Raw genomic sequence first — 22,865 nt, 5'->3', positions numbered from 1 at the left:
GTACGTAGAACTGATCAAAGCACTTGCTTCCTCACAAGCAAAGAGAAAACCACTGTAGATTTCCTGTTTCATGCTTCAGTGCCAAAACACAATGAAAAAAGTTCTAGATGAGCATGTGAATTATTCTAAAACATTGTTCAATCAAATCTGATGGTTATGCGCATTTGTGAAACTCATCATTTGAAATGTCAAGTCACTGACAGCAGTGTGTCCTGAGGTGTGATGTATATTTGTGATAATTATTTGCTTTTTAAAGTTATGTATCATCTGCATCAAACCAGGATTTTTCTTAAGTGTGCCTGAAATGTAGAGATGTCAGTGCCAGCTGCGTTATTCAGATCTGGGTTTTAAATACCCTGTGCCAGGAAAACACAGAGGCAGGATATGACTACAATGCCATTTTTAAGGCACTCCGAGTTATATTTCACTATTCTCTTAAAACTGTATGCAGTGTGGCTGATGGAGAATGATTACTAACATTAATGGTAACTGAAGTGATTTCTGTGCTGTATATGCAGCATGATGCATTAAGGAAAATAACATAGCAATAATTGTTACCCTTACTTCAGTATTAGCAAATGATACTCTTCAGATTTATTGTAATTCAGTATTCAGCTCTGTTCTGTGGCTCTAACAGGCCTCCTCTGGTCATTTCAAAACTTTTTTGAATGAAACTGAAGGCAGTTGGCTCTGTTGTTGGAAAAGTTCTGCTAACGTAGGAGGGCTGTCTCCTGAGTGCTAAAAAGACCATTTGCAAATCTTCAGCATCTTCTTCCTTGACAGCAGAAGTTACTATGCAGAATGGTTTAGATGATGCTGAAATGAAATTTTGCAAGAGATCCACAATCTTCCAAGAGGAGGCATGGTAGGGAATGGCAGTGACTCAAGGGGACCTGATAGCAACTTCCCCACCTTTTATTTTTGGAAAGTGACACTGTAAATAAGCACCCCACCAGTGTCTCAACTCAACGTTTTTTCTTATCTGGAAAGAAATTCTGTGAGCAGGTGATTGAGGTTTTTTACTGTAGACAATCTGGCAGCTACCTTACTCCTGCTATTTTATGACAGAAAATCTTACAAGAAAATGGCCCAGATGAACAAAATTATCAGGGCGCTTGCAGATATTCTGATTTCTGCCATGACCAGCAAGAAGTACCATAGGAGATGGATCAGGAATCTTAGCTGTAGGGGAGCTTAGAGCTATTCTAGTTCAATCAGATTTCACAATTTGCTCTAATGAAGAGTGCTGGCAGAAGTTCAAAGCTACTCCAGGTCTCGACTCTCCCTCCACATTACTATAAAAATGTCTGTAGAAGTGTTAACTGCAGAGGAGCCAAAAGTTGTTTTGGTTCCAGTCTTTCCCAGCAGGAGTAACTGAGAAAATAGAGTAGGAGTGCTAGTTCTGCTCACAGCTCCCTCAGCCTCCTGCAGAACACCAGAGACGCTGCCGGGAACATGGCAAAGTGTGCCCAATGCTGTCACCCCTCACAGCTCCTGCAGCCTCAGCCACGCCCTGCAAACACCACCAATACAGATGCACCGGCTCAGTAACTCCAGAAGGCTTTGGAATTAGCATCAACCTCCACTGCTGATAACCTGAAGTCGATTTGAGAAGCAGAAGGTATCAGGAGGATGGCTGTGTTCAGCCAGCATTGATTTCTTCAGCCTTTTGTCTGTGTCTGCTTTCTGTCTCGTTTGGAGGTGGTTACTGTTACTACAAGTAGCATGAATCATGTCTCTGTTAAAAAACAGAGCTCCAATTGTCTTACATAACCCCTGGTAACTGCATGTCTAATAATAGCAAGCCATTCCCAGGTAGGGATTCTGTCTGTGTCCCAGACCCAGACACATCCACATGCACGCACACACAAATATTCATATTACTTTCTACACCTCACTTCTGGGAAGGAGTAAGCTTTTCACAAGCAATATGACAGTTCTGAGCTGCAGGACATGGCAACTATTATTTTAAAATGCCATTTTCACTTATTGCCTTGAGAAGCCAGTCTGGTATGTGCAATTTGCTTCTCTGCCCAAGCAGCAAGAGGAGTGAAAAAAAAACCCAACTGCACTGGTTTTGAAAGAACACTGAACAGTGAAGGCTATGGTTGGATCCTGTCCTGAAAGCTTGAGTCTTTCTAGGTGTTAAGTCTCCTTCTGTCTCTTAGGGAAGGCCCACATTTTAATAAGGTACTTCGCATAGTTCTGACAAACCCTTATTTTTAACCCTCTCAGTTTCCCCCTTGGAAAAGTAAATGACAAAATACAACTCCTCATTACTGCAAGGCTAAAAGAAAATGCTGCAAATCAATGATGAGGTCCTCAGACGAGACTTCTCTATAAATTGAAAATATGATTATTTTTATTATCCATGAGTGGTCCACAGAAGAAATGAGTTTCTGAAGATTACTCTGGTGTCACAAAATTCTGAACTTTCATTCAGTAGGAGGTCATCCTTGCATGACTACCTACAACTAAATCATATAACTGAGCACTGTCCAGACACTTCCTGAACTCTGACAGGATTGGTGTCAGGACCACCTCCCTCGGGAGCCTGTTTGCAAATGGAGTGGTTCTAGACTATTTCACAAGGTTTTCCAAAGAAACCAGTTCCTTCTGACCTCCCTTATCATCAATCACCATTTCTGGGCATCTAAACTTGAATTATATGCTATTACCAACATAAGAGCCAGATTTCAGTCATCCCAAACCTCTGCATTCTCTCATTTTAAGAGATGTCTTGGAGCCAGGGATTTGGAAAGTCAGTTTCACTTCTGAATTTGTTCAGCTTTGAGAGTTCAGTTTAGGTTCATCTCTTCACATTGCATGAATAAAACAAACATGTGAAGAAACAGCTAAAAACTTTGGTGATGACTTAATAAAAAATGTTCTTCTTGAGCTTTTATTTCTAATTCTATTCTCTTTCTTAGCTCAGATAATCTGTCTTGAAAGTTTGTTGGGAGTACTTGAAAACAACAAAAGTAGTCAGACTCTGGTTCTATGCCTACATCTGACCAAGGCATGCCATACTGCATGGCAGGCAGTATCTGCAGAAAAATCCTACTTTCTGGTTTCTTGGGATCTATGGACAACAAGTGACAATTTGGTATTGTTATTATGGGATCAAGTGTCTTACTTCTTATGCATCCCTGGATTGACAAATCAGCTTACAGTAAAGTCAGACCTGAACTAAACCTAGACTGTGTTTAAACTCACGAAATGACTGGTGTGGCCAACAACTGGAGACCGACTTTCATGGATGCCCTCCCACTGACTTAGTCTACAACACTCATATGATCTCCCACAGATTTCTTTGGGTGCAACAGGGAAAAAAATTGGACTGATACTTTTATTTGTTATCAAATAAAAGCCTACAGTTCAGCAGCAATAAGCCTACTGTGAAAAGTCCAAAGACCCAAGCAAGTGAAAAAACCCCAAATCAAACAAGAAACCTACAGAGTTGTAAACTGTAGTTTATCAGTATCATGCAGTCATGAGCTGACTGTGTTACTGCCCTAGGGTAAGAAGTTCTTACCTTCTCTGTAGGAAGTCAAATTAATTTGCCTTCACTATCTAGTAATCCCTTTGTCAAGCAGTAAGAAATTCAGATATTGGCCCCTCTGTGTTATCACGTATACTTTGGGAAGTTGAAAGAGAAAAACAAATGGAAACCACAGAATGTGCATCAGTTGCTGAACTTGCAGCATTCTTGCTAGAAGAGCAGTATTAATATTTTAATTGCTGATTATAACACTATGTCCCAGATTCCAGCTATGCATCTGAGAACACAATGGATCTTGTGCATTCAGGTTATTTTTATTAGGACTGAAACTCCTGTAGGAAACACTTCAACTGGCGACCCAATATAGGGTTAAAACAAAAGTTAGACGCAAGTTTCCAAAGCCATCTGAACTGGCTTCAAGAAGACATGAAACATCTATGCATCTGGAAAATGGAACTTGCAATTGACTTTTCTGTACCATCTGCTCTCAAGAACATTTTCTGCTTGGGAGTTGCATAAGCAATGAAAAAAAAAGCACACAAACAACTTCCTGTACCATGTTTTCGGTCACTTGTAATGACGCATTACAAAGCAAACCAGCTAAATATGCACAACTGTGCCTCACTCCAGATGACAACATGTATTATATAAGAGCAATGCCTGACAGAAAGACACTTATTTTAGGATATCACGACACAAAGAGCACTCAAGGGGAAATATTCACTACATGTGAGAGTTGGGGGCAAGAGCCAGGGAGAGTTTTGCCTCCATCTTAAAAGGCCAAGGATAGCTCAGAAAAATCAAAAAGCAGACATTTTTTGGTTTACAAAGTAAAATGACGGAACTTGTTGTGCCTCCTTCTGTAAAGGGGAGTTTAACTTGTAATGAATGTAAGCTTTTTGTTGTTATTTAATGTCACTTTAATGCATTTTAGATTCAAAATTATTCTTATCCCAAAAGCTTTCAAAAATATAATTTGTTTAGACTCGCTTTGTTTGTCTGTTGGGAAGCCATGGCCTGATTTAATCTTGTATTGTGGCATAAATAAAACAATATCCCCAGGAATTAAGAGCAGTTTAACCAGAATAAAAATATCTACCTCTTGAAAAGAGTCCCAAGCCTTTAAAACTGTGTATGTATGTATGTGTTGGCCTTTCTCTTTCCGGTGACTGCACTAATGGAATTGGATGGAGACATATGGGGAAATCCTGGTACCTGTGCAAACACAGGGAACTGCTGAAGATGGAAAGGGGCTGAAGCCTCGACTGAAGCAGGGTGTGCAGCTAAAGAAGGTAGTTTGCCTCCACTTGGGGGTGTTTTTGAAACTGAAGTCGAGATGGGTTTCCCTGCTAATGAACAGACTCAGCTCAGCTGTCAATGCAGATCTGCCCTGGTGTGGGCAGGGCACATGATCACATTACTGATAAATTAGCAAGAGTTTGTGTTGCTGCAAGAGAACAGACGATACCTAATCTAGCCTGAAGTCACAGTGGCGCAGACAGGTGATACCTGATCTCACATCCAGCCTGCCACATAAAGATAATCCATTTGTTCTGAAAACATTCAAATCAGTGTGTGAATTTATCCTAGATCAACAGTTTGTGTTATGCGGCTACAGTGGTTTTGATACGGTTTTATGACTGGGATCCACTATGCAGTCAAACTACAGCTTCAGAAACTGATTTTGCATGGAAACAACCAATTTTGTCAGTCTACAGGGTAAGTCTGGGGGTGCAAACAGCTCCAGGGGAGACAAAATCTCCCACCTGAGAAGCCAACTGTCTTTGTAAAGACTAGCCATGGAAGAAAAAAGGGGCTTACTTCCAAATCAGTATCTATTGTTTTCCACAGGCTAATGGGATATAGACCACCCAATTTTCTTCCTACCTTCAAAATACAGTGTTTTTATAGTTAATACAGGCTCTTCCTAGATAATGGATCCTGTAGTCTTGAATCTGCAAGATTAGATAATTCTCAGGAGACAAGTCTGTCTCCAAGAAAATATCTCAGCCTGTGGCAACAAATTCTCAGGTTAATGAAAACTGTTTTAAGATTTCAGCTGAATTAAGGAGGCACACAGTTCATACAGGTCACCTCTGCATGGGAGGGAACATCAATATGTTTTCTGCACCTACAGGTCATTAACAGCAAAACCTGGTTCACATCCTCTTTGCTACAGCATTCTTCCTTTCCTGCCTAGCCCCCTTCCTGATTATAATGCCTTACATCTCCATCCATCAGAAGGACACCATATAAAATTTTGTTCATAATTACACCGGCAAGTCTCCTCTGGTTTTCATGGAAGTTACATCCTCATAAATGAGAGCAGAATTTGGCCCTCTGTCTTTTCAAAAGGAAGACTAACGATCAAATAATTTTCTCACATCTCTGTTTGCACTTTCACAGTCTGGTTACATTGATTTGTGTCTCATAAGTAGACATTTCCTTTGTTGGTTACAAATCAATGTTATAGACCTAGCCTGCCTGCACATTTTTCCTTTCCCTCTTACAGGGAGAAAAACAAAGTGCAGCTTCAATTTCTCTTGCTTTATAAATGTGAACTTCCTTGATGAAGCATGAGAGAAAAGCAGATAAAATTCCAGCTCTCCCTCAAAAAACAGGAAATGTCTGTGCTTAAATTTCTAATTACCAAGATGCTTTATGGTATGATAAACACCTTTATCATTCCATTCTTGCCACTGCTTTTTTAATCTAGCTATAATCCTCTCCTTCAGATATCACAAGACTTCCCAGGGCAGCCCACTGTAATATCACAGACAGCTATGACTTCATGGCATGAGTAAGGAAAAAAGAGGCAAAGGTTTTAGTCTGCAGCAGGACTGAGCTGCCACACAAATCTCCAGGAAAGGATGGAAAAGAAAAGGGTTTGCAATTGGTGCCTGAGAGGCAATGAGGTTTTTGACTGCAGTGTGAAAATACAACAGTGAAGATAGATGGGTATTTCACTGCAAATGGATACGCGTGATAATAGAAAAGGAGAAGTAAGAAACAGAGCCATCAATCATAATATACCAAGTAAAAGAAGGTACAGGTGTACATGTGGAATGTATCAGTTTGATTTTCCTTTATTAAAAGAGAAAAAAATAAAGTCAAAAAAGAAGAGTAAATGCAGCCTCAAGTCAATCCCATCAATTTTAATACTATGAAGAAGTTTAGTAAGTGATGGTTCCACCAATTTGATGGAAAACTTGTGACTGCCAAAATGAAAATAGAAATTGTTTATAACTGGCAGCAATAATAATAATAATAAAAATAAAAATAATAATACTGATAATAATAATAGTATTTAAAGGATGTGAGATCAAAAAAGGAAAAGAAAAATTTTATAAATATTAACACGGCCATCACCACCATCAAAGAATATCATCACAAGTCAAAAGGGCATTCTATTTGTTTTAAAGAACAGCATTAGGAATCAGGAAATCTGGGTCCTACTTACACCTCTTCTGGGGAATCTATGCTTGGCCTTGAGAAAGATATTTCAGTGCTCTGTGCTTCAGCTTCTCTGTAAGACCAATCAAGATAATAATAGATCAACTCACAGGTATCTTAATTCATGGGTGTTGAGCAAACACTAGGTTTTTCATGTAGAAAATATTAAATGGCAGGAAAGACAAAAAGGAATGTGAAGATTTGGGAAACATTGGAAAAAGAAATTCCACAAGTTAACCACCTCCTCAAACCACAGAAAGAGAACAAATAATGTCCTTTTTTGTATTTTATTTCTAAAGGAAGTGTAAAGCTTCCCAGCCAAATGGGCACAGAAGTTGCCCCTGCAAACACAATCACGTAAATGGTAAGAGGGAGCCCTGGCTGGCTGCAGCCTTGCAATGTTGTGTACATGTGCCCATTCCCTGAGAGAGAACACCACACTGCTGGCCTGATGGAAAGAGAGATGAGGAGAAGTTATGACTACTTGGAGAGTTGTCTATTTGCACAGACTCTTGACACAGCAGTTCAGGCAAGAAACCACATTGCTACAAGACCATTCCATTCAGTCTCTCTCTTCCACCAATCCTTAGGCATCTACCTCTCTTCCACAACGTTAGGCATCTACCTGCTTTGCTTGTGTTTAAAATAGGGTTGGCTTTCTAAAAAATTTGAGTTTTCTAGTAGTAGATATGGCGGAATGGGCCTGATAGAGTAAACTAGATATTTGGAAGAAAGAAAAACAAGATACAAAATAAGAATGCTAAAATGAAGAGAACTATAAAAACAAACCAACAATAGTCTGATTTGATATAACTTTGATAGACCTTTTCCAAACCCTTTTACCTAGACATAAATGACAAACAGAAAATACCAAGGTGCCATGAGTCAGACCTGCAGAATCAAATATGTTCCTCAATGTCTGTTGCAACTCTTTTCTCTAGTGAAAGTTAAGACATAACTAAAGAGAACTGCCCAAACTCTGGCTAGTTCAGTGATTGGGAACATACCTACCAAAACCCTCAAGCAGTGATGTGTTACTAGCCCAAAAGGACTAGCACAACCACCCTCATCTATAGGACAGGGAGAATTCAATATGCATTTTAACACAAATATATTTATAGCTGCTTGTTTACAGCTTATGGTGCCTACCACTGCATTCTGTACATTTTTCTTATCTTGTCCTATCAAAGTTAGCAGACAGTGGAGAGGTATGTATCTTTTGCTTATCTCATCCTGAACAGGCTTTGCTAGCAAGGACATAAATTCTGTCTTTTCAATACCAAGCTACAATTAGCACAGAGGTCATGACATCGCAGTGAACACAAAGGTCAAAAGTAGTGCTGCTGCCCAGGGGGTTCCAGAACTAAACATGAACTCTGGGCATATGGAGTTGCAAAAGCCTTTTTTTTATATATATATTTTTTAATATATCTGTATATATGTATGTCAGGAGTAAATGTTTAAGGAATGAGCACCATGATAACAAAAAACCACTCCCATGTTTGTAAGCATAACAGGGATCAAAGTATGCAATGGATAGGTGGACAAAGTAGGTTTACCTGGTGAAGAGCATTGGAGAGAAATGAAGCCTTTTTCATTTCATGCATTTTAAGAGGCTGCTCAGATTATTTGTTTACTTTAACCTGACGTCTGTTCTTTTGACAGTAAAGTGCCAGAGCAAAATTTGTACTGGAATACAAACATCTTCAAAAATTCCGGAGTATCTCAACGTGGCATTTCTCTTTGGTTCTTTCTGTATAGTTGTATGGATGAACATCAAAAGGTTAAATACTCGGGCTCAAGCCACCTAAAGACTGGGAAGGGCCCAGGCTGAGCATGCATGTTACTTTAAAACTTAGTCCCATGAAGACTCATTACTGACCTGAACATTTTCAAAGAAGCCTTGGATAGACTTAGCTAAAGGTGAGTGCCAGTATTTCCTACACATTGGAGCAAATAGCCTCAAAATTCCTGGCCCTCAGGATTGGCCCCAAAAGCAGGTGGAGCTGAACTGTTAACTGAAGTATTTGAAACACACAAACCCTGAGAAGATTATACTGAGCTTTGTGACAGCTACACTTGAGGAAAAAGAGGGAGGAAAGGGGCTGAAGGAGCCTGAAAGGAATATGAACAATTCAGATCAATAGAACAGGCCTGGAGGCTTCTAAAGAGAATCTTTCAAAGAACCACACACAATGGCCACAGTCTAGACTGAACACACAGAGAAAAGTCAAGACAAATCATCACCATTAAAAGCTAAGTAATCACATCACATAACAGCAAGACACAGCAATAGTCTCTCTGTCTCTGCTCTGAGGTGAAATCACCTGGAATGTGCCATTTGTTTCTGGGCACCTCCTCATCAGAGGGATTGGAGACAGTTCAGAGAAGAGCCTCATAAGCAAGCAGTGTGGTGGAAAGACTGAGCTATTAGGGAAAGAAATTAAGAGCTACATCTGCAATAGCCTGGTTACATGCCAATGACTACTAGATGAAGGCAAAGGCATGAAAACAAGCTGCATATAATTGAAAGGTGAAAATGACAAAATAGAAGAAAAAAAGAAAAAAAAAGAAAAGAAAAAGAAAATAGGGTAGCTAATATTATAAGGGTATATTGGATGAAATCAACACCAGTAATATAAAGCTGAAATTCCAAGGAGCAAATAGTATAAACCTGAAAGTAGTCTCCTTAGGGAAGGAACTGAAGTTTGACTGTGTATTTAAAACTGGCCTAGACAAAACACTAGACATGCAATGCACACGTTGTTCATTGGCCCTGGGGAGATGGGCTGAGCAGGTCTTGATTGTTTTTCCAGTTTGATGATGATGACTCCAAGGTACACAGTGTTTTTCTGGTCTAAAAACCATCCATAAAAATATGGAAAACCATGAAACACACTTTGGTAGGTTAGAAGATGATTAAACAGAAGGAGACTAAATTCATGTTCATTGGACAAGCCTGTGAATTAGGCTTATATATCCAATGTATCCAATGTCTTTTAAGAAAGAAGTAAAGCAGCAAGGAGTAAAACCTATGCGGTTGATGCTTTTAGGATCAGATTCCCAAAGAGGAATAGCCACACAGCAGAGTGAATAATCCATTGCATAAGAAGAAAGCAGCATATATGGATCAGGCAACAAGATGTGAGAATGGAGTTGGGGAAATGACCTTAAAGCATATGTGACCTCCTGAATCATGAGTTGGCTAGTCTATGGAAAGGTTAAATGCTTGTGTCACAAATTCAGAGACCTAAGTGTGCAAAAAGGGAGCTTGTCTCACTTTATAAAGCATCCTAAAAATGTCAATAAGAGACAGAGTGGGCCTTGCACTCTTCCATACTATTGAACCATGGATGTAAGCCTATAAAAGAAAAAAAATAATACTCCACTTACCAGTGTATTGAAACACTGCAAAAAACTGCATGCACAGACAAAAAATATGAAAGAGACACGCAGAGGGTGGCAGTGGAGGGAGTGCAAGTGTCTGGACACAATGAGATGAAACATTGCTGTCACTTCCTATCCATAACCTCCCCAGCAACAAGGAGAGCAGACAGGAAAACCACCAGCTAAACCTGAGACATAGAAGTTACTACATAAAACAAACCTGACTGTTTTCAGCCTGCACTGGAAATACTCCTTAGTTTTTCCAACTGGAAAGTAAAGACCTTATGGGTGAGAAGCAGGGGAAAGGTAGAGACAGAAAAATAAACTTTTTTTATTGATAGTTTTCAGCAAGAAGAATATCTGTCTTTACAGCAGTTGTGTTATCAAAGAGAAAAATTAAATTAGTGGTATCTTCATTTGAGTGGTGTCTGGTTTGATCCTTTTTGGAAGCAATGGGGAAAAAAGACAACCTTCTTTGAACTAGAGACACTAAATGACTTAACTCCCCTGTTGCCTTACATAGCAGGAGCTACTTCAGATTTTATGCTGCCAAGTAGCCCTGACAAGGCAGCACCTTCCTGGCACTGCAGCATCTTCCTGACACTTCACTCAAACGGAGGTCTTACGGGTACAGCACTGCTGACTGTTGGCTCCTTCCGTGGTGTGAAGGGAGAACATCTCACCAAGTTTCAGGTGGCATTAAACAAAGATCACATTGGCTTCAGAGTTACACTTCTGCTAAACTTCCTCATTGGTCAAGTAGGACATCCAGAAGACTCTTTCTCCTTGCTCCACCTTCAGGGGCCCAACTAATTCAACACTAAGATACATCTGTGAAGAAGTTTAGCTGGTTGTACCAGCAATGGTACTTCCTGCACAAAATGGTAAACATAAATGCAGTACTGAATACTTTGCAAACCATGCCCTGAGGCTGGAGGTCCAATGAAATACTCATTTTAGAAGCCACATCAGATTAGATATTCTCATTACTCCCCAGTCCATTGCAAAAAATTACTCCCCGATCCCTGCAAAAATTCATGATGTAAAGAAAGACTGGTTGTCTCTGTTCATTGCTTGACTCTACAAACATCTGTGCTGGCATGAGTGGGAGAGTTGTGCAATATGTTGGTAAATCTGAGCAGCCAAAGAGGGAAATTTATTCAGCTGGTTTGGTCCCTGAAGCCCACGTATCGACCAACCTCAGCCTGTGCACTTTCTTAGCTTTCTGCAGGTCCCTGCTAACTAATGGTATGTACCTGTCCATCTGCAGAGCCAAATATAGCTTCTTCCAAAGAAGAGAAAGGAATTCCTGCTGAGCCTGACAGAAGACAAGCCTACCACGTGCCTGCCTGGTGCCGAGGAGTCTTGTGACAGAGGTGGCTGGAGGCTGTGTGTTTATTTTCCAGCTGATGCACACTGATAACCTGACCTCTACACTTAAAGACTCATGTAATATTTCCTGGCTTACCCCAGCTTCCCCAGAGCCTGCCTCCTAAAGCCCCATGTACGTCACAGAGGACCTTCCAAGCAGCTGACAGACAAAACACTTCTGACACCCATTCCGGCTAGGATAACACTTAAATATGAGGAAGAAATACAATGCTGCTCACTCCCCCAAGTGCAAGCTAACTTTAAAGCTCATCCTGTGAGTCCTTATAGATGGGATGTTTTAATTACCTTCAGCCTGTCCAAACCAGCATTCCTATCCCTATGTGTACTGCTGATATGACTGACAGCTGAGAGCTTTTCTAAACACCAAGCATAACATTGCAGTCACTAGCGACTCAAACTGCCTAAAGTGGTGTGATTTTTATCACTTTGACAATACTTATGACAACTTTCTTTAAGTGTAAAGGGATTTAAAAAATTTACTAAGATTTATACACTAAGCCTACCGAAAAGTTTCATGTGTGTATGCAAATGTTGCCTAAAATAACATACAAAGAACAGTCTGACTTTGCCTCACACCAACATTAAAAAAGGCCTCTCAGCCCACAGAAAAAAGTTTGACCCTCCTTTCCTCAGTTTACATAGCTTTCCACTCAAGCCTGGGAAACTAGATAGGGCTCTTCCCCCCAGTAAAGCAATATTGGAGTTTCCCTGAGTAAGGGTACACCAATGTATAACCAGTGAGACAAGGCATGAAAAAAAGCATAGCTATCAGGCTAATCCAGCTGTTTAGAAAGCAACCAAACCCCATAAAACCTCTCAAAGGTCTAAAAGTATCTCCGAGATCATGCCTGAGAATGACCTAGAAGTCAGTGTCATCCAGAGAGTGCTAAAATATTAAATTCTATGCAAGCAAGAACTTGTTCTGTATGTGAGCTGAAGTTTTCAAACCATCTCCCACAGAGATAATCATAGTAGGATCCACAATAAGAAAGATTTTGTTATGATACCTCCCAAATACTAATGCAAAAAACACCATGCATCTATATTCAGAAAGCATCTACATCTCTGACAAGTCTAAGATTTCTGAGACCAGAGCAATAAACGACAGTCAAATGCAAGTAGATCTTAATTTCAAAATACAGATATCTTGACATCCAAAGGGTGCAAAGATTTTTTTTTCTTGCTCATAAAGTATTAGGTCTTAGAAGCCTAATCTCTATTTTATGTCTGACTCAGCTCCTGCTAAAATAAGAGATGCTGGTGGACCCAAGTGGGAGTCTAGGACATCTTTAAAAAACGTTACCCATTATTTGGCTTGGCTGGATATGATACATAAAGATGATTTTTCAGGCAGAAGCAATGAGCAATTGCTCCACCCAATACAAACTGTGGTTCTGCTAGAACAGTTCCTTCAGCAGAGATCTGCAGAGCCTCCCCTGTGTACCTGACTGTCTGCACACTGTCAGTGTAGGTGCACCTACTGCTGGTGCAACAGATGTTAGAGCAGGAAAACCTGACTCCCAGAGAAGAGGGATTAATGGGGCATCAACATCAAGGCCCCAGTTGTGGCCATTTAAATGCTAACAGCTTGAAGTTATCCAAAACTCGAGCTTACTGTGTGAGCCACTAGCACATAATTATAGAACATTTGGGGCCAAAACTTGCCCCAGGGTATGCATGAAGTCATCTCAACGATGCTAATGGAAATCCATGTGCTATATATTAGAAAAGCAACTGGTTCTAAATAAGGCTATTTTAAAGCAGAATGTAACAGGTTATTTTTTACTGAACATCCTTTTATTATTTACATTTACAAAAATGAATCACATGACAGTTGCCCCGATTCATTAGCTGGGCTTCAATTTACATTCTTCACTAACATTCCCACAAAATCAATTAAAGAAAAGCTTGGTTTTAAAGCCGAGCAGCTTGAATTAATGTTCTGTTAAATCAGACAGATTTTGTCCATGGTTCTTTATTGACCCTTGTACTTTTTTGACACCCTTGTCATGCACCTTTTCCCAACCAAAGTGTATTTCATGGTCCAGGGATGGTTTCTGACTGAGGGAAGTGTATTTTCACCTCCTCTTCACCTCCCAGAGCAGTATTTCAGGGCTCATCAAGAGGTGTGCCATTAAACCTAAAGCATGCTCATGGCTCCTCTCGCATTGCAGCAAACAGATCTGTCAGACTTCAAATATACTGAGCAGCAGCAGCAGCAGCAGGTAAACACAGCTTTTGTTTTAGCAGCTCAGTTACAGCTAAGTGAGCATCTGCCCTGGCTGTACACAATAAACCTTCTATTTCAGAGGAGTATAATTGTCATTGTATTTCCTTGTCCTTTGAAATTTGGAGCAGGAGGCTTCAGCCTGAGAGGCCACTGCAGTCTTTAGGACACTAAAACCCCCACATTCTCCACCACTTACTATAATAAACAATTATAAATACCTGTGTAAAATGAAAGGAAAATAGCACATTACGTAAAGCCTCAAATGATCACTTGCTTGGGATTCATCTACAAGGGCAAAGCCACACGAGTTCAGTATTGTTACATGGCTGTGGTACTTGCTATGAGCAATATACTGAGTGAAACTCTTTAAAGTCACTTTAAAGATTTTCATATTCCTGTTGACAGGTTAGGGGGCTCTGGAGAAATGTCTTATCAGACGCTACTTTTCAGCTCTAATGAAACTTTCTGCAAAATGGGAGCTGAGCTGACTCCATTTGCCACTTCTCTTGTAAGAATTTCACTTGTGGAAGTTATGGGACTATTTTCTTAAATGCAGCCCATCGCTTCCTCCAAAAAACACTTTTATATCACAACTGCTTCAAGAAATACATCAGAACTTCTTTCTGGTTTAAGTCTCAAGGAATGACACAGATGCAACTTTGAAAGCAAATCTGTGGTGAAATTCAGGACAGGAATGCAGCATGTATGTGTTCAGAACAGTGTTTCCATGATATGATGACTGAAAAGTAATGGGGAACTCATCCAAAATCTTAGCATGAGTAATTTGTGGCAATTTCATCTATGTAAAGTTATTTATAGCATGTAGGGAACAAACACATACATGCTTTTGAAAAATAATACCCAACCTCTTGCTACACACTGGCATTGCAAAGTATATGCACAAGAGTTTAATGAAGTGTTTGGGGCCCATGCTAACTTTGATTTGTAGGGCTTTAAGTCATGCCGCTCTTGCTGATGTTACTGTACGCTGCTATGAATACAGAGAAGAATTTTTAAGACCAGCTTGGTGTTTACACTCACAACCCTCATTTTATTTTAATGTAAAATGTGTGTTTAATCACTTTTGAAGGTTTCAAAGATCCTATCACCTCTATTTTTTTGGGCACAGCTTCTCATGAGAGGATGCAGTATAAATGATACCCATCCATTGCAATGTCTTTCTTCCTTTTCCACACTTTCCTTTCTGCCTGCCCTTTTATCTGCCTTTTTGGGCCTCTCTTTACTCATTTCTAGTCAGTCCCTTAGCCTGACACATTCTCTCCACTTTCACATATATAATTTGTAATACTCATAGTATATATCTTCTTCCTGCTGCTCCTGCTTACCTCTCCTGGCACCATCAACATTCCATGCCATCACAGTCCCTGGGCTTTAATGTGTGTGGTTGCCTTTGTCTTGCTTTTAGTAGGATAAACTCTCTGTTGTCTGACACTCTCACCTTTCATTAACTCTGGTTTCCTATCATCTTCAGTTCCTACCACTCCAGAAAAGGCGGGAGGGAGAATGAAGTGCTTGTGGAGGCAGTGCTGGCTGTCACAGACTGATTGACAATGAGCACGGTGCCTCCAAGTGCCGAGATGCCACAGTTTGTGGAGTGAAGTGAGACCTCAGTGCCCGATACACCCTCCTTGATTGAACAGACATTTTGAGTGCTGCTGCCGATCACTGTTAGCCCAGTGACTCCCTGCATTCTCCTCACTTCCTTCTCCCAAGCTGTCAGACTGGCAAGGCTCAGGAGAAATCACAGGTTTCCTAATTGCGTTTGTGCCTGCACAGAGAGAAAACTTAAATACAGGCTGGTCAGATCTGTACAGATGATGGAGAATGTTTCACTCCATTCTGCGCTAGTGTGGGCTCTTCAATTTGTGCCTGGCAGCTTCCCTGTTCCTGAGGACAGAAAGATAAACTGTGGTTTTGTATGGATGGGGAATATGACAAAGCAAAAGGAGAAAAAAGGGAAATTCATTACATTTATCTGCGCAAACATTTTCTCAAATGATTCCTGCAATTTCACATATTGGGCTCCCTCCGTGAGCACATCTATCCTGGATGGCTGTATCTTGGATTTATAGAAAAAGCTTGTTCCTATATCTACTCAGTCAGCTTGGAGCTCTTTATTGGTGCTGATCAGTCTATTCAGACTCTTCTGACTGTTCCTTGCTCAGAGGCAAGACATCACACATTGTTTTCAATGGCTATTTCAGCATCGAGTAGGCTCTGGTAACTAGGTAATCCAGAGAGAAAAGCACAGCAGCAGCCAGTCTGGACTGTGACTCTGACTCAAAAGTGGTCAAGTGGTCCTTTGACTGCACAGGATAGGCTCATTTTTAAGAGGTCATTTTCTAGTCAAACCAAACACAAAAGTTGACTAAATCAAGATGGCCCAGTGACTCTTAGGAATCCAGATCCTTTAGTGATGGAAGAGAAAGCAGGAGCCACAGAGAGTCCTTCCCCCAGGTTAAGGGTGGCTCTATGGGCAGCCTTAGTTTATTTGCCTCTGTGGCTCACAATTACTGAAATAACAAGAAGCTTTCTTCCTTTTCATCGCAAAGTCTCACGGGAGGCTGCATTTGCATACAGTGACTCAGAGCGCTGCCTGCTGAGCTGCACGTACAGGATGTCTGTCTGGAACAAGCCACACTAATTTGTCCTCTTGTTTACAGCAGCCTATTTATAACAGCACGGAGATGACCCACGGATACACCAAGTCCCCCCTCCAAACACCCAGAAAGGGGCTTTTCACACTCATCACAAAGCCCCAACTACTATAGCTCCCTCAACAACTCCTTCCAGTAAAGATGATTCCAAGGGCAACAGGGAGCAGAGTGGATTAGAGCAGGTTTTGATGAAACATATCAGCAAGGACATTTGTTGCATCATGATCAGAGTAAGAATCCATCTACTTCAAGATGATACAAGGCCCAAAGGATAGAGGACAGGTGTCCTTGAATACCTGTGGACTATGGTATCCACTATTACTGTTTTTCCCAGAAATAAGTTGTTTGCAGCCACTGCAAGGTGATCTGCGGCTTTCAGGATTTTTGTTTAATGGCTTCCAATGCTCAAAGCTCCTAGAATGAAATCTATAAAGCCACAACTCTTCTCAGGGTTTCAGCTATTAACAAGACTAAGTTTCAGAAAGCACTGTATGTCATGTATGTAAAAGCAATAGACCTGTAATGAATCACATACATGTATTCTAAATTAATTTTTCACAGTAGTAATTTTAATGTTCTACATTAGCATCTCCTGACTAAGGTTTCTCCCTAAGAATTAGATAAACAATTCTCCAACCCATGCACCTTCAAAAAACTGCTTCTTCCCAGTCAAGGAAACAGTTTTTTCCTCTTTGTTACAGATATAATATTCTTCATTAGAACTACAGAAACCTAAGGTCCAGTCTTTATCCAAAATTCTATCTCATGTGCAATTTCTATTTTTTATTAGAAAAAGGTCAGTGTCACTGCTTTGGAAAAGAGAGGAGGTTTCTTAATCAGACATGCCATGCTTATTTTTGACCCTGTTACTAGACTGAAATTAGTGACTGTGTGAATATATCTCACATATTTAACATACAAATATAAATATATATGTCTGCACACAATCCCACCAAACTTCAACAGTAAAACATCTTCATGCTTATACATATTCATGCATGCATTTGTGCAAGCAACTATTCAATTTCTACACATATATACTTACAGGCATGTTTGTATATGTAGTTATACATACACTCACATATATAACTTGTAAGCATTTGGCAGTCACTGAGCACTACCTGAACTTTGTGATGTCTCTTTTGTGATATCTGAAGGACTTGGTTGAAGATGAAGGAATAAGGTCAATTACTCCTGTACTTACAGAAAAGAGACCCTGTGTACCTAAAGCTTACCTAAAGCACTTTTGTGTTTTATATATATATATACTCCATTAAAGGGCTCCAAACCTTCTCCCTGCATCCTCTTTTTTTGAGCACCACTGGGAAATAGAGAGTGTGTGTATCCCAAGCTCATGTCACCAAAACTATCTGTATCTTATCTGAGTATGTCTGCCATTCCTACCGCAGCATTCTCCATAAGCAGAGCTACAGCAGACAGTGATTCTTCTGCCTTTGCTCACAAGCATCTCCTCCACAGCACAACTTATAATATCTCAAGTTTTTTAATGCTTACAGAGAAAACAACCTCTTCTCCTGCTCCCTAATTAATTTTTCTTCTTTCTCTCTTTCCTTATTTATATATTACCAATAGCACAGGCCATTAACTAAAATGGTCCAGAGTTCCTTAATGGCAATTTTGATACCTGGAGCAATGACAAATACAAGGTGCGAATTTTACAATTCATGATGAAAAGAAATAAAATAATTCTGTATTGAAGCAATACAATTCCTTTGATTTTCAATGAGGATATGCAGAACAGGGTTAAAGGTGGCTTGTAAGGTCCTGAGAGATCAGCAATGCTATTTATAGCAATGCTATGTACAGAAAAGCCATATATGCAATTATTCAATTATTCTGACATATGTTTACAGCTGTTCCCTATCTCTAAGGCTTGTCATGAAGGATTATTAGAGTTGACTGTATAACTGATTCAGAATGGAAAAATGTACCCCCTTTTTATTTTTGGTAGCCACGTCTCAATTTTTCAAGCGATGTTCTTGTTCAGTTGAATGAGCTGAGCAGTCTGGATAAATGGTATATATCCCTCTGGCAATATATGAAGGATTCTTTTTTTACCATTTGTTATTTATACCATAAGTCTGGTCATCTAAGTCATGTGTTTCCTGTTTGTCACTGAATGACAAACTTTTCAAGTAGGAGGACAGATTCCAAATGATGCGTAAGTGCTCATAACCACAAAATTCTTCACCTGAACATTTTGAAAATGTTCATTAGAAGAGAAATATGGCAGAATAAAAGAGAATCTGAACAAGTATGCACAGATGCCATTTTGTGGTGTTTTGCCAGGCCTAAGATTAAAGACTCAAAATATAAATAGGTGAAATAAGGAGCTCTTCATATTTTTGCAAATGGTTTTGCTTCACAAAGAATTGCATGTGAAGAGAGTGAAATAGAGTGGGATTAAGGCTTTCTGACACTAATATGGGAAGACTCACATTACTAACTGATCAGAGACCTTACTTTCCAGGAAAATTTCCCAAATATGCCAGGTGTCAAACATTCTCTAGCTACATCACAGCAGTGAGAACAGAAGCCTTCCTACTAATCACTCACTTTAACCTGTGGCTGCATCCTGTTGTTTTTTAGCAATCCCACTTCAGGTCCTTGAGCCTTCTCCATCCATAAGCAGTGGGAGACACGTGGAGATTCACAGAAAGCAATATACAGCTCTCTCTTCCCAGAGAAAAGATGTCTACTGCAGTATGTGACAGCAGAGTCAGCAGGGAAATACATCTTGGAGTGCAGGGAGTTTAAATGATTATTCCTTGGCCTTGTAAGAAGCAGCCTTTGGGCCCATTTGTGTTATGCTCCCTGAGCATTTCAAAGAGCTGTCTTCCCCCAAAGACTTCAGCTCAATGCAAAAGAGCAGCTTGTGGGGAAAACACTACCCAGAGTGGGCATGGGAGGGGTGGGCAGCAGCAACAGGCTCTGGTGCTTTGGACAGAGGAGTCAGGAGGGTTTCTGCTGGAGGAAAGGAACACCACTGCATCCATCATAAACAAAACCTCCTTATTTATAGTTACATAGAGTGGTCAGACTATTTCCTTGTTCCACTAATGTGTTGATGGGCATTCTCAACAGAAGCTTGGAAGGAAAATGAGGGAAAAATGGAGAACATAAAATGCAACCTGTCAACAACACTTTCTTCCAGTTCTGAGCAGCACCAAGATCATACTAATGACATCAACAGAAGCTTGCCTGTACCTCAATATCCACTAAATCCCAATACTAAGTTGTGTGTTTAATGCATTCTGATATGAGTCAAATAATTTGAAAACTATACCTGAGATTGGGAGGAGACCTGGACATCATCATGCACCTTATTACCCTTCTTAACGATGGAAGAGTATTTTGTACAACCAAATCTACACTCCACTGCTCTCAGGTTAGGTCTCACTCATGATGTGCATTTCTAATATTTCTTTCTTCTTTTGATACTCATGCAAACCATACAGCTGGAGTGTCATCTCATCGCATGCCCTTCAAAATATTTGGTGTCATAAAATCCTCATAGGTTACTGAAGGGAAGGCATTCCTAACTTCCAGGCTAGAAACTAAGGCTTGGAGATGGTGTTACTTGCCAGGATCACAGAAGAAAGTAATAAGCAAAAATCTGAAAATCAGACTTTCCAATTCCAAGCAGTGATTTAACTCTTGGAATAGTCTCACTGTCCACTTCATGATTTAAGACCCTGAAGACCTTTTTCCCCCTGCCCTCCCACATAATTAAATTGGACCTTAAAGCTTTTTAATTTCTCATTAGATTTTGCCCTGTGCTTTTACTTAACAAATATTTTGCTTTTGAATACTTTTTTCCTCCCTCACTTCCATTATTCCTGCTCCACCTTTGCTTTTCTTTCTTCATTCACTTGTTGCAACTGAGATCAGTAGAAGTTGCTGTGCTGGAAGTCCCAACAGTCAGAAAAATCACACACAGGATTTTTTCACTTCTGACTTGATCTTCTTCCTTTGCTTCATTGAGTTGCTTAAAATTTCATGCACCGTGCAAAGCGAGTCTAGTTTCTCTGCAGGCAGCATAGACTAGTTTGTTATGGCAACATTTTCTGGGGCTGTTCAGGGGAGATGCACACTTCTTCCTATTGCATTGTGTATTTCTGATTTCCTTCTGAATGCTCAGAGGGCACCAGATATTTATTGAGTTTTTCACAAACCTCAACTCTTTATCTACATCAAGATTCACTTTCACAGACCAGTTTGGGGCATGGCTATTCCCATTCCTGTGTCTCCTTTCCTCTCTTCTCTGCCATTCAATCTTCAAGAGGTCTCACTATGTTGGGATTTCCCCCAACTCTACTGTCTTGCTCTTGGTGGCAGACTGTCACACGCAGCTGAGATCACTCTGACCCCATAAATGAGCAATCTTACATGTCAGCAGCAAGAGTAGACAGAGAACGTCAGTCAGGTGTAGTAAAATGTAAAGTGTGTCTGGCAGCCACAAACTTCATTACACCCCTAACAAAGGCCTTATACCAGGACCTTATCCTGATGCAAGAACCCAGACTTCCCATACTTCTTAACAACTTCAAGTACAATCCTAGAGCCAAATACATACCAAGTGAAAAGTAGGCTGAAGGCTCTTTTCCTGATGGAGAGAAATTGTGAATGCTAGCTACTTTCAGCACCATGCTCACTGTGCTCTGGCATTTGGAGACATCCTTAAGCATGGATTTCTTGGTTTCTATTGTTTGTGTGTTCTGCCCCAATGCTATTTCAGTGTATATTTTAATGAGTGAATTTATTATATAGCTCACTGCACAAAAATTTCAGTTACATTATTAAAAACTCCCCAGTACTGATTTTTGGATCAGATATTTCCTGCATGTATTTTGAATCCACTGTTGGTTATTGAGTAGCTTTTCTCAAATTTTGTTTTGGTTTTTTGTTTTTTTCCCTCTGGTCCTGTATGGGAATAAAGCCTAATATGGGTCTGCCCTCAGTACTATTACCTTTTTTTCCTCCCCTGTATCCCAGACTACAGCATAGACCTCTCTTAAACCCAGTGAGACAAGATAAGCCTTTTCTGCCTGGCAGCATTTCAGAGACATTAAGTGTAAGAGAGAAGGTAAGTAATTCACCATGCCTCCCCATTTCTGTAATGGGGGAGGACATCTTGATACATTTACAATACTCCTCTGGGGATATTTCATCAGTTATACCTAACTCTAATGGACAAGAATTGATTTGAACTTTCTACTTAGCACAGAGCTGTAAACAGCTTCACTCCAGGTCTCAGCAATGAACCAGTGTTTTGTAAAATTGAGAGAAATTTGGAAAACTTCTGTGTCAATCTATTAAATAAGCTAGCAGCCAAATGATCCAGGGTTTACTCACTTGTCTTTTCAATTTTTTCAAAACAGAAAGAGCAATCACTAACCTAGATTATACATTTTTTGTTCTAACCTCTGTCCTCCATTTTTCAGGGTATTGGCATTTGAGCTATCTCATTTACTTTCAGTTGAGATTTGTCAAATCAGGATACAGTTTGGGAAGGTATTTTTATTGTTCTATTTAATGTCAGATACTTATTTTTGTAGTTCTCAGAGCAAAAAGTCCAGAGAACTCTTTGTCCTGCTGTAGTAATATCTGCTAATGTTTAAAGTCTATCAAAAAATAGCATCCAAGGCTCTTGGGGTATTCCCCCCACCATCAAGTTTTCTATTGGTTGGTACCTTAGGCAGTTTTAATCCTGGGCATGAAAGCAAAATTCCATCATTTTTAAAAAATTGGCATATACAGTATTATATCTTTGCCAAGGTTTGCAAAGTGAAAATACAGAGTTCTTCGTAGCTCTGCTAGGGAGCAAATAAGCAGCTCCTGTTATCACATGCTGTATTTTTTAAGGCTTGTTGTATTAGAGATTATCTAGAAAGGTTGCAACTGGGGCAAATGATCACATCAGTAATCCATATTTTAAGATCCCCATTTCCAACATACTGATCATCATGGTGAGCTATGAAAACATTTTGTTAAAATACAAATAATCACAGAAAACAGACAAGCAAAGGAGATATGTTTTATATAAATTCTGAAGTTAGAAATCAGCCAAGCATAAGCAAGAAAAGACAAAACAATGACCTTCCCAGCTCAGGCTTTTGTTCCTCTTAACTAAAGATGTCATTCTGCAATTCTGTGCTCTTCCTTCGCACTGAAGACAGAGAGAACTGCCTTTTTTGTGGAT

At 39.9% G+C, this 22,865-nt stretch overlaps 1 protein-coding gene across 15 annotated transcripts in view; it reads right to left on the bottom strand.

Annotated features, from left to right (window-relative positions):
- ZBTB20 (zinc finger and BTB domain containing 20) overlaps window positions 1-22,865 on the bottom strand; it is a 473,676-nt gene that overhangs the window by 42,364 nt on the left and 408,447 nt on the right. For 12 of the 15 annotated variants that reach the window (XM_085070972.1, XM_085070903.1, XM_085070875.1 and 9 more), the window contains one exon: window positions 6,963-7,028. The exons of the other annotated variants lie outside the window; for them this stretch is intronic. The gene's annotated coding sequence lies outside the window, so the exon portion shown is untranslated. The remainder of the gene's footprint in view (window positions 1-6,962; window positions 7,029-22,865) is intronic. 15 annotated transcript variants of the gene reach the window in all.

This window comes from Lichenostomus cassidix, chromosome 1, assembly GCF_008360975.1.
Source record: "Lichenostomus cassidix isolate B80296 chromosome 1, HeHo_3.0, whole genome shotgun sequence".
Taxonomy (NCBI): Eukaryota; Metazoa; Chordata; class Aves; order Passeriformes; family Meliphagidae; genus Lichenostomus; species Lichenostomus cassidix.
This window is presented reverse-complemented; position numbering and strand designations above follow the sequence as displayed.